Source organism: Salvelinus fontinalis, chromosome 35, assembly GCF_029448725.1.
Source record: "Salvelinus fontinalis isolate EN_2023a chromosome 35, ASM2944872v1, whole genome shotgun sequence".
In the NCBI taxonomy this organism is placed as follows: Eukaryota; Metazoa; Chordata; class Actinopteri; order Salmoniformes; family Salmonidae; genus Salvelinus; species Salvelinus fontinalis.
Genome location: NC_074699.1, coordinates 25,205,000 through 25,218,861, shown reverse-complemented (window position 1 = coordinate 25,218,861; position 13,862 = coordinate 25,205,000). Strand labels below are relative to the sequence as shown.

The 13,862-nt window shown below is 44.2% G+C and overlaps 1 protein-coding gene across 19 annotated transcripts in view; it reads left to right on the top strand.

Annotated features, from left to right (window-relative positions):
- LOC129834604 (pleckstrin homology domain-containing family A member 7-like) overlaps window positions 1-13,862 on the top strand; it is a 160,830-nt gene that overhangs the window by 61,943 nt on the left and 85,025 nt on the right. The window contains exon 1 of one of the 19 annotated variants that reach the window (XM_055899759.1): window positions 7,612-7,888. The exons of the other annotated variants lie outside the window; for them this stretch is intronic. The gene's annotated coding sequence lies outside the window, so the exon portion shown is untranslated. Of the gene's footprint in view, window positions 1-7,611; window positions 7,889-13,862 lie in introns of those variants that run through there. 19 annotated transcript variants of the gene reach the window in all.

Genomic DNA, 13,862 nt, shown 5'->3' with positions numbered 1-13,862 from the left:
GCAGTGATGCAACCAGTCAGGATGCTCTCGATGGTGCAGCTGTAGAACCTTTTGAGGATCTGAGGACCTCTACCAAATCTTTATAGTCTCCTGAGGGGGCATAGGTTTTGTCGTGCCCTCTTCACGACTGTCTTGGTGTGCCTGGACCATGTTAGTTTGCTGGTGATGTGGACACCAAAGAACTTGATGCTCTCAACCTGCTCTACAGTAGCCCGTCGATGAGGATGGGGGTGTGCTTGGTCCTCTTTTTCCTGTAGTCCACAGTCACCTCTTGTCTTGATCACATTGAGGGAGAGGTTGTTGTCCTGGCATCACATGGCCAGGTCTCTGACCTCCTCCCTATAGGCTGTCTCGTCATTCTCTGGAATCAGGCCTACCACTGTTGTGTCATCGGCAAACTTAATGGTTGTTTTGGAGTCGTGCCTGGACGTGCAGTCATGAGTGAACAGGGAGTATAGGAGGGGACTGAGCACGCACCCCTGAGGGGCCCCTGCAGAGGGAGGTGTTTAGCTCCGACAGTGCAGTAATATTTAACAAGTAAAATCCAACAAACAACACAACAAACACTCAATACACACAAATCTAAGTAGGAATGAATAAAGACTATATACATATGGACGAGTAGTGTCAGAGTGGAACGGATTAAGATACAGTAGAATAGTATAGAATACAGTATATACATATGAGATGAGTAATGCAAGATATGTAAACATTAAGTGAATGAGATACTGTAGAGTAGTATAGAAAACAATATATACAGTTGAAGTCGGAAGTTTACATACATTTTAGCCAAATACATTTAAGCTCAGTTTTTCACAATTCCTGACATGTAATCCTAGTAAAAATTCCCTGTTTTAGGTCAGTTAGGATCACCACTTTATTTTAAGAATGTGAAATGTCAGAATAATAGGAGAGTGATTTATTTCAGCTTTTATTTCTTTCATCACATTCCCAGGAGGTCAGACGTTTACATACACTCAATTAGTATATGGTAACATTGCCTTTAAATTGTTTAACTTTGGTCAAACGTTTCGGGTAGCCTTCCACAAGCTTCCCACAATAAGTTGGGTGAATTTTGGCCCATTCCTCCTGACAGAGCTGGTGTAACTGGGTCAGGTTTGTAGGCCTCCTTGCTCACACACGCCTTTTCAGTTCAGTTTCAGTTGTCCTTTGGAAGTATGCTTGGGGTCATTGCCCATTTGGAAGACCAAGCTTTAACTTCCTGACAGATGTCTTGAGATGTTGCTTCAATATATCCACATAATTTTTCTCCCTTATGATGCCATCTATTTTGTGAAGTGCACCAGTCCTTCCTGCAGCAAAGCACCCCCACAACATGATGCTGCCACCCCTGTTCTTCACGGTTGGGATGGTGTTCTTCGGCTTGCAAGCATCCCCCTTTTTCCTCCAAACATAACGATGGTCATTATGGCCAAACAGTTCTATTTGTGTTTTATCAGACCAGAGGACATTTCTCCATTAGGTACGATCTTTGTCCCCATGTGCAGTTGCAAATCGTGGTCTGGCTTTTTTATGGCGGTTTTGGAGGAGTGGCTTCCTTGTTGAGCGACCTTTCAGGTTATGTCGATATAGGACTCGTTTTACTGTGGATATAGATACTTTTGTACCTGTTTTCTCCAGCATCTTCACAAGGTACTTTGCTGTTGTTCTGGGATTGATTTGCACTTTTCGCACCAAAGTACGTTCATCTCTAGGAGACAGAGTGCATCTCCCTTCTGAGCGGTATGACGCCTGTCCCATGGTGTTTATACTTATGTACTATTGTTTGTACAGATGAACGTGGTACCTTCAGGCATTTGGATATTGCTCCCAAAGATGAACCAGACTTGTGGAGGTCTACATTTTTTTTCTGGGGTCTTGCCTGATTTCTTTTGATTTTCCCATGATGTCTGGCAAAGAGACACTGAGTTTGAAGGTAGGCCTTGAAATACATCCACAGGTACACCGCCAATTGACTCAAATTATGTCAATTTGCTTATCAGAAGCTTCTAAAGCCATGACAGAATTTCCCAAGCTGTTTAAAGGCACAGTCAACTTAGTGTATGTAAACTTCTGACCCACTGGAATTGTGATACAGTGAATTAGAAGTTAAATAATCTGTCTGTAAACAATTGTTGGAAAAATGACTTGTGTCATGCGTAAAGTAGATGTCCTAACCGACTTGCCAAAGCTATAGTTTGTTAACAAGAAATTTGTGGAGTGGTTGAAAAAATTGATTTTATGAATTTAATGTAAACTTCTGACTTCAACTGTATGTGCACACTGCCCACAAAATGAGGTGGAAACTGAGCTGCACTTCCTAACCTCCTGCCTAATGTATGACCATATTAGAGAGACATATTTCCCTCAGATTACACAGATCCACAAAGATTTCGAAAACAAACACGATTTTGATCAACTCCCATATTTACTGGGTGAAATACCACAGTGTGCCATCACAGCAGAAAGATTTGTGACCTGTTGCCACAAGTAAAGGGCAGCCAGTTAAGAACAAACACCATTGTAAATACAACCATATTTTTGTTTATTTATTTAACCATTTGCACATCGTTACATCACTGTATATATACATAGTATGACATTTGAAATGTCTTTATTCCTTTGGGACTTCTGTGAGTGTAATGTTTACTGTTCATTTTTATTGTTTATTTCACTTTTGTTTATTATCTTCTTCACTTGCTTTGGCAATGTGAACATATGTTTCCCATGCCAATAAAGCCCCTTGAATTGAATTATCTGGCTCATCAGAGCTGCTGAGCCTAGGGGGAAGCGGGGGGAGGCAGGACATCTCTGAACCCCTGGCCCTGTACTGAGCAGCGGTATCGATCTTTGGGTATGGGGTCAGCCAGATAAGGGAGGGGGGCTGTTTTGATTTAGATTTGCCTTCATAGAATTAGTTAGCTGAACTCCTGTGTTACTGATGGAGCAGAGCGATATGCTCAGAGTACCGAAAGCCAACATTTCAATTCAAGTGTGGCTCTTATTCAAAGATTTGTTATCTGTGTAAGAAACATGATAACCTATTAATTTCAAACATTTTCTAGATGTTTATCTTTAACATTCATGAGGTTTTTACACTCTCTCTATCTCTCTGTGGTAAAAGAGAAGTGTTTTTGTGTGTCATAGTATTCCACGTGCAAGGAGAACACAGCACTGTCAGGCTTGTCATCTAGTCATTTCCTCCAGATGAGGTGTCTGCTTCTGTCCCAGGGTTCCAAATACAGTTTTCCAATAAATATTGAGGCAACGCTCATTAGAGGATATTAACAAACCATGTGTTGGATCTGACGTATTCAGAGGTCCTTGAGTGTGACTGCTTTACTAAATGCACCCAGTTGAAGTGTGAGTGAGTTCAGGTGGACGAAGGGGGAAATGGACAACAGGACAGAACATTGTGTGTTGTGCTGGAAGTGTCAAGTTTTGTTTTCCAGGCAGCTGAAGGGTACTTGTGCCAAGCTAGTGCAAGGGTCATGGCACTCCAGCAGCCTCAACTCCTCTGATCCTGCGTTAAGTGACGGAGGGGACTGCTTGTCACTGGGCCTGGTCCTATATTTACATTGTCTAGTCATTCCTTTCAGCAGGCGCTGTAGACTATCGTTGTTAGTCAGTGACTAACAAGCCATTGACAAGATAATTTGCTGTACATACGGTCATTGGAAGAAGTTGTGGTTGAAGTAGCAAGCGATTCATCTGAACACGGAGGGGACAGTGTTGAACATCAAGTGTGTTGTAGTCTATTGATGGAGATAAAGAGCAGAGAAAAACAGGAGGGGGGAGGATAGTTAGTGTCCCCTCTCCTTTCCTAGCAGCACACTGTTTGCGTATGCAGTTCACAGGGAGGTGACCCCTGATTGCTTTGGATGGCAGTCAGGTAGTGAGTGATTGGGATACGGCATGCAGAGGCTGGATCTATGGGCATTAAATATTCCCCTGAAGCTGCAGGACTCCTCATTGATTTTCCCTCCGATCCTCATCCCCCTTATTCCAGATAACTCCCAACTTTTTATTTTGCCACAGCAAATCTCTGTCTCTATTGATCCCAAGATAAGTGCCTTTGAAAGTCATTTCATTGTGATGGTTGGGGGGGGGGCATAAAACAGCAATTTCTTTGAATCACATCAAATAATCCTTTAAATATTTATCAGTCGGCTAATTTTGTGCCATTGGAGTAATGGAAGTGCTGATGTGGACACTTGAATGGCTCCCTCCTCTTCCTCCTCTCCCCCAGGACTCTTAATGTTTAGACTGCTGTTGGCACTGCCTGGAAAAATGACAAACAGGAGTGAGAGTTGATGAGTGTTTATCGCATCGTAACCAAGAGCAACGTTTCTACTATACAAGCTATTAACGCCTGGCCATATAAAGGAGCAACAGAGGGGAGTTATGAGAGGAGAGCTGCTGAGATGGCCATTCTGTAAAGGGCCTACATGGACACCAGGAAACTTTATTTGGATTAGATGGCTGAACACCAAGCATCTCATTTTGTTTATATGCAATTTGGCCCAGTTTTTGGTCTGTGTCTGGCATTGCATGTCTCTCCTCCCACTGGCACTGCATGTCTCCCCTCCCACTGGCACAGATCTTTCATTGGAATGACGTGGTTACAACGTTGATTCAACCGGTGTGTGTGCCCAGTGGGCTGATGCTACAGTCTCATCTTAGGAACAGCATCAACATTCTCTATCAGAGGAGTGATTACTTTTCAGAATTTCTTCTAAGCCTGGAGAACAAAGCGTGTGAGAGAGTGGCACTCTTGTCCAGCTAAACCCCTCATTATAGTCCCAGGGCCCCTCTCCTTTCAGGCCTCTCTAATTAGCTGTTGGCTAGCCTCTGCTTTGGAGTAGCGCGACCTTGTGGCTGGAGGTGTGTGGTACAACATTGCATTTTAATGTGCCGTGTCAGAAGAAGCATCGTGCCTTGGCTGTTGTATGCTGCTCAGTCTCTGTGTCCTCAAGCGTATCCCCCCTGCCAAGGTCAAATCAAATCAAATTTTATTTGTCACATACACATGGTTAGCAGATGTTAATGCGAGTGTAGCGAAATGCTTGTGCTTCTAGTTCCGACAATGCAGTAATAACCAACGAGTAATCTAACCTAACAATTCCACAACTACTACCTTATACACACAAGTGTAAAGGGATAAAGAATATGTACATAAAGATATATGAATGAGTGATGGTACAGAATGGCATAGGCAAGATGCAGTAGATGGTATAGAGTACAGTATATACATATGAGATGAGTAATGTAGGGTATGTAAACATAAAGTGGCATAGTTTAAAGTGGCTAGTGATACATGTATTACATAAAGATGGCAAGATGCAGTAGATGATATAGAGTACAGTATATACATATGAGATGAGTAATGTAGGGTATGTAAACATTATATTAAGTGGCATTGTTTAAAGTGGCTAGTGATACATTTTTACATACATTTCCATCAATTCCCATTATTAAAGTAGCTCGAGTTGAGTCAGTATGTTGGCGTGACTCAGTGCCAAGGTTCAGGCCTTGTGTTTACTTCCCATGGAGCGTGTTGGGACCTGCCAGGGCCACTCTGTGCCCAGCAGTGTCTCAGGACTTTAGAGCTGGCCATCTGTGGTGTGGGCCTGGGTGAGGAGAGAAGAGGGTCCGATTGTTCCCACAGGGGCAAGCTAGGCAGAGTTGATCCACCTGTAAAAAAGTCCCTGGCTGGGTGGTTGAGATGTTTTAGTCCGGCCATAATTACAGCCTAATGAGGTAACCTCAGCCTGTCAGACAGACAGTTACTCTGCTAAAGGAGATTGGAGAGAATGTGTAAAGTACAGAGAAGAGGAGTGTCTTCTTCACTGAAGCAAGGCTTGCCAGTCAGTGATGAGATGAGATGGGAGGGCTCAGGGCTGGGTAGCCAGGCGGTACCCTGCAGGTTTTCACATTTTCTCATTGAATGACTAGAAGCTTTTCAATGCACCAAATGCTTTTTGTAGCTCTGCATGGATAATTTCCCACAAAATGGTTTGAATTGAAGCTGGCATGGCTGTAGTGCTTAGTTGAGGGAACTGATAAAGGCAAATGGACATGTGTAAATCCTCATGCAGAATGATTATCTTCTTAATGGACTTAACTCATTTTGCTGGGATAATAACCACCGTTAACATAATTCACTCTGCTAGGCCTGACCGGACTTGATTCTGGATGTCCCTGACTCTGACTTACTCTGTACCTTCCCTTTCACATTGGTAATGGCCTTTTACATCACTGGAAATAATTGTGGTGAAAGGGCTCTATGACTCTCCATTCTAACTCTGTCTCATTATTTAGCCTTGTATTAGATCCACTCGTTTTTATGTCGTTGGAAAAACAAGCCTAATTTATTGTGCCGCACAGCTGCCAATATGAATCTGGTGTTTGTTGCAGATAACTGGATTAGATTTCCAATAAAAGTCATTAACCCCCTGCGTCAAATGAATGCTACATGCCATGGTGCTCATTGGTGATTAGTAGAAACGCAGACACTGATGAGAAATCAGTCAGTCAGTGGTACTTGGTGTCCTGACCTGCATAGCTCTGAAAGTCGTACCACATTAGTTACATCACAATAGATTCAGATTCAACATTCCTCTGCTGAATCTCTCACTGACGAGGCCTATCTGAGATGGCTCAGTCTACACCTCAGCTTAATGATCAACCCAATGTTTGTCTCTTTTGAATTAGCTAAGGAATACTGTCTAAGTTCTGCAATAAATGTGTTATAAAATCAATTGCATCGTATACTAGCAAACTTTCCTTTCAAGAAGATCTACTATTTGAATAAAGAAAGGGCTAGCTGCTAGCAGTTTATTTCTAGTTCTTAAGCTTTTCCTTTTGGCACATGAACCATGGTTGTTTATCATTCACAATATTGACCATGGGGCAGTGTCAATAGCACCTGCTCTCCGGGCCTGGCCTGGCCTGCATACCTCTGGATCAGTTTCACTTCCTTCACCATCCCCATGAGGTCACAGCACACTATTGTCTTCAGCCAATCTGCTGGCCCACAGCAGGGGTTATAAAATAGGTATTATACCTTACAAAAGTATGTGTGAGAAGCAGACAAACTTATTAAAGTATCTTACCTCAGACAGTGGTTTCTGTTAACAAGGAGAAGATAGATCCTTCTGCCTCCTGTCACAACGTGTGATACGGAGTGTGGAGCAACTGATTGACTATTGCATGCCCAAATTTGGGAAAATCAACCACTGAGGAAGATGAGGTTTCAATGTTGGGAGAACTCCATGTCAATGTCCCCTCCCATCTTCCCCTACCCCTAGCTCCAAGGCTGCCACTCAGAGGAAAGACAAGGTACTCTGATGACAATAAAAGTGCCAAATATGTGTGTCAGGATGAAGTGATTAATAGTAACAAAAGTGTGAATTTGACCGTACTGTGAGAAACTGAGGTTTTGTACATGTTAGAAGGTGTGAATACTGAGGACTTGCCAGGACAGAAAAGCAGGGCAGGTATAAACCCAGTGTTTATGTTGGTCCGTAGAGAGGTGGGACAGAGGTACTTCCTCTTCTGATCTCTCTGGCTGCTGGACATCCCCTCTCTCTCCAACACAGGGCTGGAGTTCATTAGACCGCTCTGAGAGAGAGAGCGAGAGAGCGAGCGAAAGAGAGAGAAGGGAGAGATTGAGGGAGGGGGAGTGAAAGAGCAAGAGAGAGAGAGTGGCGGGAGAGAGACAGAGAGCTATTAGGAGAGAGGAAGAAGGAGGATGTGATAAACGTTCTGAGGTGTTCCTCCTGAGCAGAGAGAGAGAGAGCTTTTCCCCCCTTGCCACCACCATGAGGATCACCAACACCAGCCAGTCTAACTAGGAGGAAGTAGATCATCCACTGGGACACGCCAGGTGAGACTGCTCTGCTCCTTCACTTTGTGCAGAGAGAACAAAAGAGAGAAATAATTGGACAGATCCAGTAGAAGATAAAAGAACAGAGACATCTGATCGGAGGTTACACAAGGAAATGTGTTTCATAACATTTCACTTTTGGTTAAGGAGGAGAGCGAGAATGTGTGGCAAGCAAAGTAGTGGGAGGTGAGCAAGAGAGAGTGGACTGTGCAGTTGTAAGAGAATAGTGTGTTCCTGGTATTTGACGTAGGATCTGGTGTGTGTGCAGCATGGCGCTAGCTGGTATGTGAGGGTGAGGTGAAAAGCCCCCTGGGCCATGCCCCTCTGTGCCACGCTGCTGCCAGCCTGGGTTTAGCCCCTCTATTGGAGAAGGGATTACCCTGAGCCTGTTGTTTTGCTGTGAAATTTGGTATGGCGTGCCATGTCGGGCTGAACCTTGGACTCCAAAGTTGTACGTTTGTTCAGCGCAGCAGGAGAGGGGGAGTGGGGGCAAGGGAGATTGGAGCTATGTCAACCCTGAGTGTAACTGTGTCTCAGTCTGGGCTTTGTGAGGAATGAATTCCTCTGCTGACAAAATACTCTGAAGTAAAATGTGTTGAGAGAAAAAGCTCTGGACTGAAATTAAAGCCTGGGATTGTACTCTATTCAGCTCGCTCTCAAATCAAAGATATGTACATATAGGTAGGGGTAAAGTCACTAGGTAACAGGATAGATAAAAAGCTGTAGCAGCAGCGTATGTGATGAGTAAAAAAAAAGGGTAAATGCAGCTTTTTCGTTAACTATTCATCAGTCTTATGGCTTGGGGTTCAAATCAAATTGTTTTATTGTCACATCCTTCATAAACAACAGATTTAGACTAACAGTGAAATGCTTACTTACAGGCCCATCCCAACAATGCAGAATACAATACAACATCTAAAATAATAATAATAGAAATACAAATGTGTAACATGAGGAATAAAAACACAATGAGCAATGATAGCGTGGCTATATAGATGGGGTGCCAGTACTGAGTCCACGTACAGGGGTATGAGGTAAGTGAGGTAGATAGGTACATATAGGTAGGGGTAAAGTGACTAGGCAACAGGATAGATAGACAGTAGCAGCAGCGTACTGTATGTGATGAGTGTGGAAGTGTGTGTGGCGAATGTGTGCCTGTGTTATGTGTGAGTGTGTGTGAGTTTGTGGGTAGAGTCCAGTGTGTGTGCATAGAGCCAGAGTTAGTGCAACAAGGGTCAATGCACATAGTCTGGGTAGCTATTTGGTGAACTATTTAGCAGTCTTGTGGCTCCGGCACCGTTTGCCGTGCGGTAGCAGAGAGAACAGTGGGTGGCAGGAGTCTTTGACAATTGTTAGGTCTTCCTCTGACACCACCTCATATAGAGGTCCTGGATGGCAGGGAGATTGACCCCAGTGATGTACTGGGCCATACGCACTACCCTCTGTAACGTATCTGACCGCAAGCAGTTGCCATGCCAAGCGGTGATGCAGCCAGTCAAGATGCTCTCAATGGTACAGCTGTAGAACTTTTTGAGTGTCTGAGGGCCCATGCCAAATGTTTTCAGCCTCCGGAGGGGGAAGAGGTGTGAGGGGGAAGAGGCTCTGTATAGTGTGTTTTACTGTAGCTCAAACAGTGTTTGTGTGTTGCAGAATATGTCCAATCAACTGAACTTCTTTGCCATATATTTCACCTTTCTTGTTCAACATGAAATAGAACATTTCAAACGCTTTTCTGAGAAAATCACATTTTTAATTTAATCTGCTCTGTGGAAAATACTCCCATCCTTTTAAGCAGTGTGTAAACAGACTGTAGCTGCGCCTGAAAGGTTTTACATGGAAGTTAGACCTTAGTGCAATCATAGCTCTGGTAGACCTTCTATTAGACCTGTCAGTCACGCTAGCTGCTCCCTATCAGGACCACATGGAAACATAAACTACACTTAAGTGTTTTGGTTCCAACTGACATGTGACTGACATGCTGTTGAATATAAATATTTCCTGTGTGCTGAATGTTTAGCAATTCAAGGCATGCATTTCCTATAATACTGAAACATCAATCAGTCTTGTAAAGCCAGCTGAGACACCTAGACATTTTCAATGTTTTTAAGTATAGTTCCACATTGTCAACTTTAGCCTATTTCTTAAATATCCCTGGTTTATACCTCTGGACATGTCAACAGTGTGATATTATTATACTATGATATTAACAGTATAATCATCTTCATAAAGACATGGTGTAATTATAAATCCGGTGTAAAAATGCACAATAATGTTGATGTTAACATCTAACCTGTGATTTAACCACAGAGGATGTTAGGAAGGGTCTTAACTCTGAGTAGTACCCAGGCTGATAAGGCCTGAGCCATGAGAGTGCTGCATGGGGAGAAAGAGTTATGGAGGAGGAAGCACAGGGAGACATGTAATCACATCACAGCCATGATTATGACTGGCTAATGAGCACGTGACCCAGCCTGCTCCTCGCAGCAGGTGGGGTCTGTCAGTGTGTAGAAGGTCATTGTGTGGAGTGTGTGTATGTCTGTGTGTGTGTGTGTGTGTGTGGGGGGGGTGATTCTGAGTGTGTGGAGGGTGTGTCTGTGTGCGTGTGGGGGGGTGTCTCTGTGTGACCCTGATAATGGAAGATATCGTGTTTTTAATATCCCTGACCTATCCTGTCAATGGAATTCTGTGCAAGTGTTTAGTTTTGATCTCAATGGAGTTTAGCTGTGATGCTGATTGTTTGGTTCTGTCTTTGAAAATGATGCATGATTTGGAAGGGCATTGGGATGACCATTTCAGCTCCATTTCCTCCCTTGTGATAAACCTTGTTATAAAAGCTTTGTGTATGAAGTGGTTAGCCTATTTGCAGAGTAGCACTGGCCGTTTCATGCAGCTCTATTCATCCCGGGTGCTGCACCAACACGCTGATGCCAGATAAGAGGTAGATGGAGTGGGGCCCTAGTCAGACTCAGGTGGCATGCATACCATCCACCGCTTCCTAGTATATTACTCGCTAACGTTCAGGCCCTGTTCAATGTTGTTCTGACCAATTGGAATCTATGCTTCAAGAATGTTTTGATCACGCGGACTGGGAAATGTTCCCGGGTCGCCTCTGAAAATAGTATTGATGTATACACTGATTCAGTGACTGGGCTCATCAGGAAGCACATAGGGGATGTTGTTCCCAATGTGACGATTACAACTTATAAAAAACAGAAACTGTGGATAGATGGCAGAATTCACGCAAAGCTGAAAGTGCAAACCACTGCATTTAACCATTGCAAGGTGACTGGCAGTGGTGTAAAAAGTACCCAATTGTCATACTTGAGTAAAAGTTTAGATACCTTAATAGAAAATGACTCAAGTAAAAGTGAAAGTCACCCAGTAAAATACTACTTGAGTAAAAGTCTAAAAGTATTTGGTTTTAAATATATCAAAAGTAAATGTAATTGCAATAATATAGTAAAAGTATAAATAATTTCAAATGACCTCTATTAGGCCTCCAAACGGCACAATTTTCTTGTTTTCTTTAATTTACGGATAGTCAAGGGCACACTCCAACACTCAGACATAATTTACAAATGAAGCATTTGTGTTTAGTGAGTCCGCCAGATCAGAGGCAGTAGGGATGACCAGGGATGTTCTCTGTTTAGTGAGTCCGCCAGATCAGAGGCAGTAGGGATGACCAGGGATGTTCTCTGTTTAGTGAGTCCGCCAGATCAGAGGCAGTAGGGATGACCAGGGATGTTCTCTGTTTAGTGAGTCCGCCAGATCAGAAGCAGTAGGGATGACCAGGGATGTTCTCTTGATAAAAGTGTGTGAATTGGACCATTTTCCTGTCCTGCCATGCATGACCTCCATAAAGGCAATCAAAGAGGCAAAACGACAGTACAGGGACAAATTGGAGTCACAATTTAACAACTCAGACACAAGATGCATGTGGCAGGGACTCAAGACAGGCACGGATTATAAAGGGAAAGCCAGCCACAATGTGGACACGGTGCCTCGCACCCGGACGAGCTAAACACTTCCTTCGCTCACTTTGAGGAGCCAAACACAGAGCCGCCAAAGCGGGCCCCCGACACTCATGAGGACTGTGTGCTCTTGTTCTTCATGGCCGACGTGAGCAAGTCATTTAAGCGTGTTGTCCCCACTTGCTTCAAAATGTCCACCATTGTTCCTGTACCCAAGAAAATGAAGGTAACTAAACTCAATTACTATTGCCCCGTAGCACTCACTCATCATGAAGAGCTTTGAGAGGCTAGTTAAGGAACATATCACCTCCACCTTACCCGACACCCTAGACCACTACAATTCGCAAATCGCCCCAACAGATAAACGGACGACGCAATCGCAATTGCACTGCACATTGCCCTATCCCACCTGGACAAGAGAAATACCTATGTAAGAATGCTGTTCATCAACTACAGCTCAGCCTTTAACACCATAGTGCCCTCTAAGCTCAGGGCCCTGGGTCTGAACCCCTCCCTGTGCAACTGGGTCCTGGACTTCCTGACGGGCTGACCCCAAGTTGTGAAGGTAGGCAACAATAACTCTGCCACGCTGATCCTCAACACGGGGTCCCCACTGGGGTGCGTGCTCAGCCCCCTCAATCATCAAGTTTGCTGACAACACAACAGTGGTAGGCCTGAACACCAACGATGATGAGACAGCCAACAGGAAGGAGTTTAGAGCCCTAGCAGAGTGGTGCCAGGAAAATAATCTCTCAATGTAAACAAAACGATGGAGCTTATTGTGGACTACAGTAGAGAGCAGAGAGAGCACACCCCCATCTACATCGACAGGGCCGCAGTGGAGATGGTCAAAAGCTTCAAGTTCCTAGGCTTGCACATCACTGACAACCTGAAATGGTCCCTTCACACAGAGAGTGTGGTGAAGACGGCGCTATAGCGCCTCTGGAGGCTGAAGAAATTAAACTTGGCTCCTAAGACCCTCACAAACTTCTACAGATGCACCATTGCAAGCATCCTGTTGCATCGGAATCACCTCCTGGTATGGTAATTGCAGCGTCCGCAACCCCAGGGCTCTCCAGAGGGTGGTGCGCTCAGCCCAACGCATCACTGGTGGCACATTGCCTGCCCTCCAGGACATCTACAGGACCCGGTGTCACAGGAAGGCCAAGAGATCATCAAGGACCTCAGCCACCCGAGCCACGGCCTGTTCACCCCGCTACCATCTAGAATCGGGAAATAGTACAGGTGCATCAAAGCTGGTACAGAGAGTACAGGTGCATCAAAGCTGGAACCGAGAGACTGAGGACAGAGAAGGAGTATTTATGTCTGTAATAAAGCCCTTTTGTGGGGAAAAAAATATTCTGATTGGCTGGGCCTGGCTCCCCAGTGGGTCGGCCTGGCTCCCAAGTGGGTGGGCCTATGCCCACCCAGGCCCACCCATGGCTGTGCACATGCCCAGTCATTTGAAATCCATAGATTAGGGCTTAATGAATTTATTTAAATGTATTTAATTTCCTTATATGAACTGTAACTCAGCAAAATCTTTAAAATTGTTGCGTTTATATTTTTGTTCAGTATACATAGAGACAAAACACTGGTCACTTGAATAATGTTTACATACTGTTTCACCCACTTTATATGTATATAATGTAATAAAACAGTTTACTCTTCATTAGTAAGCACCTCTACAAACATTTTGGGGTGTGTGTCAGCTCATGTGTTTTACTGAAGTGGGTCTGCAACCAGTTCCCTGAGTACTACACTATGTGGCATGGCAAAACAAACAGGGTCACTGTGCTGCCTGAACTGTTTGTTCACTAAGTGGGAATGCAGTGAATTCCATGACAAGTAGTTCAGAAGTAATGTGGTTGAAACAAACGGTCCAAAGAATGCAGGTTCCTAATTAACAGTGGAGGGTAGGGTACTACTGCATGGGCCTGGTGTAGTTCAACACACGACATGCTGTTACTGGAACATAGCCCAGGCCAGGACCAAACAGAGTA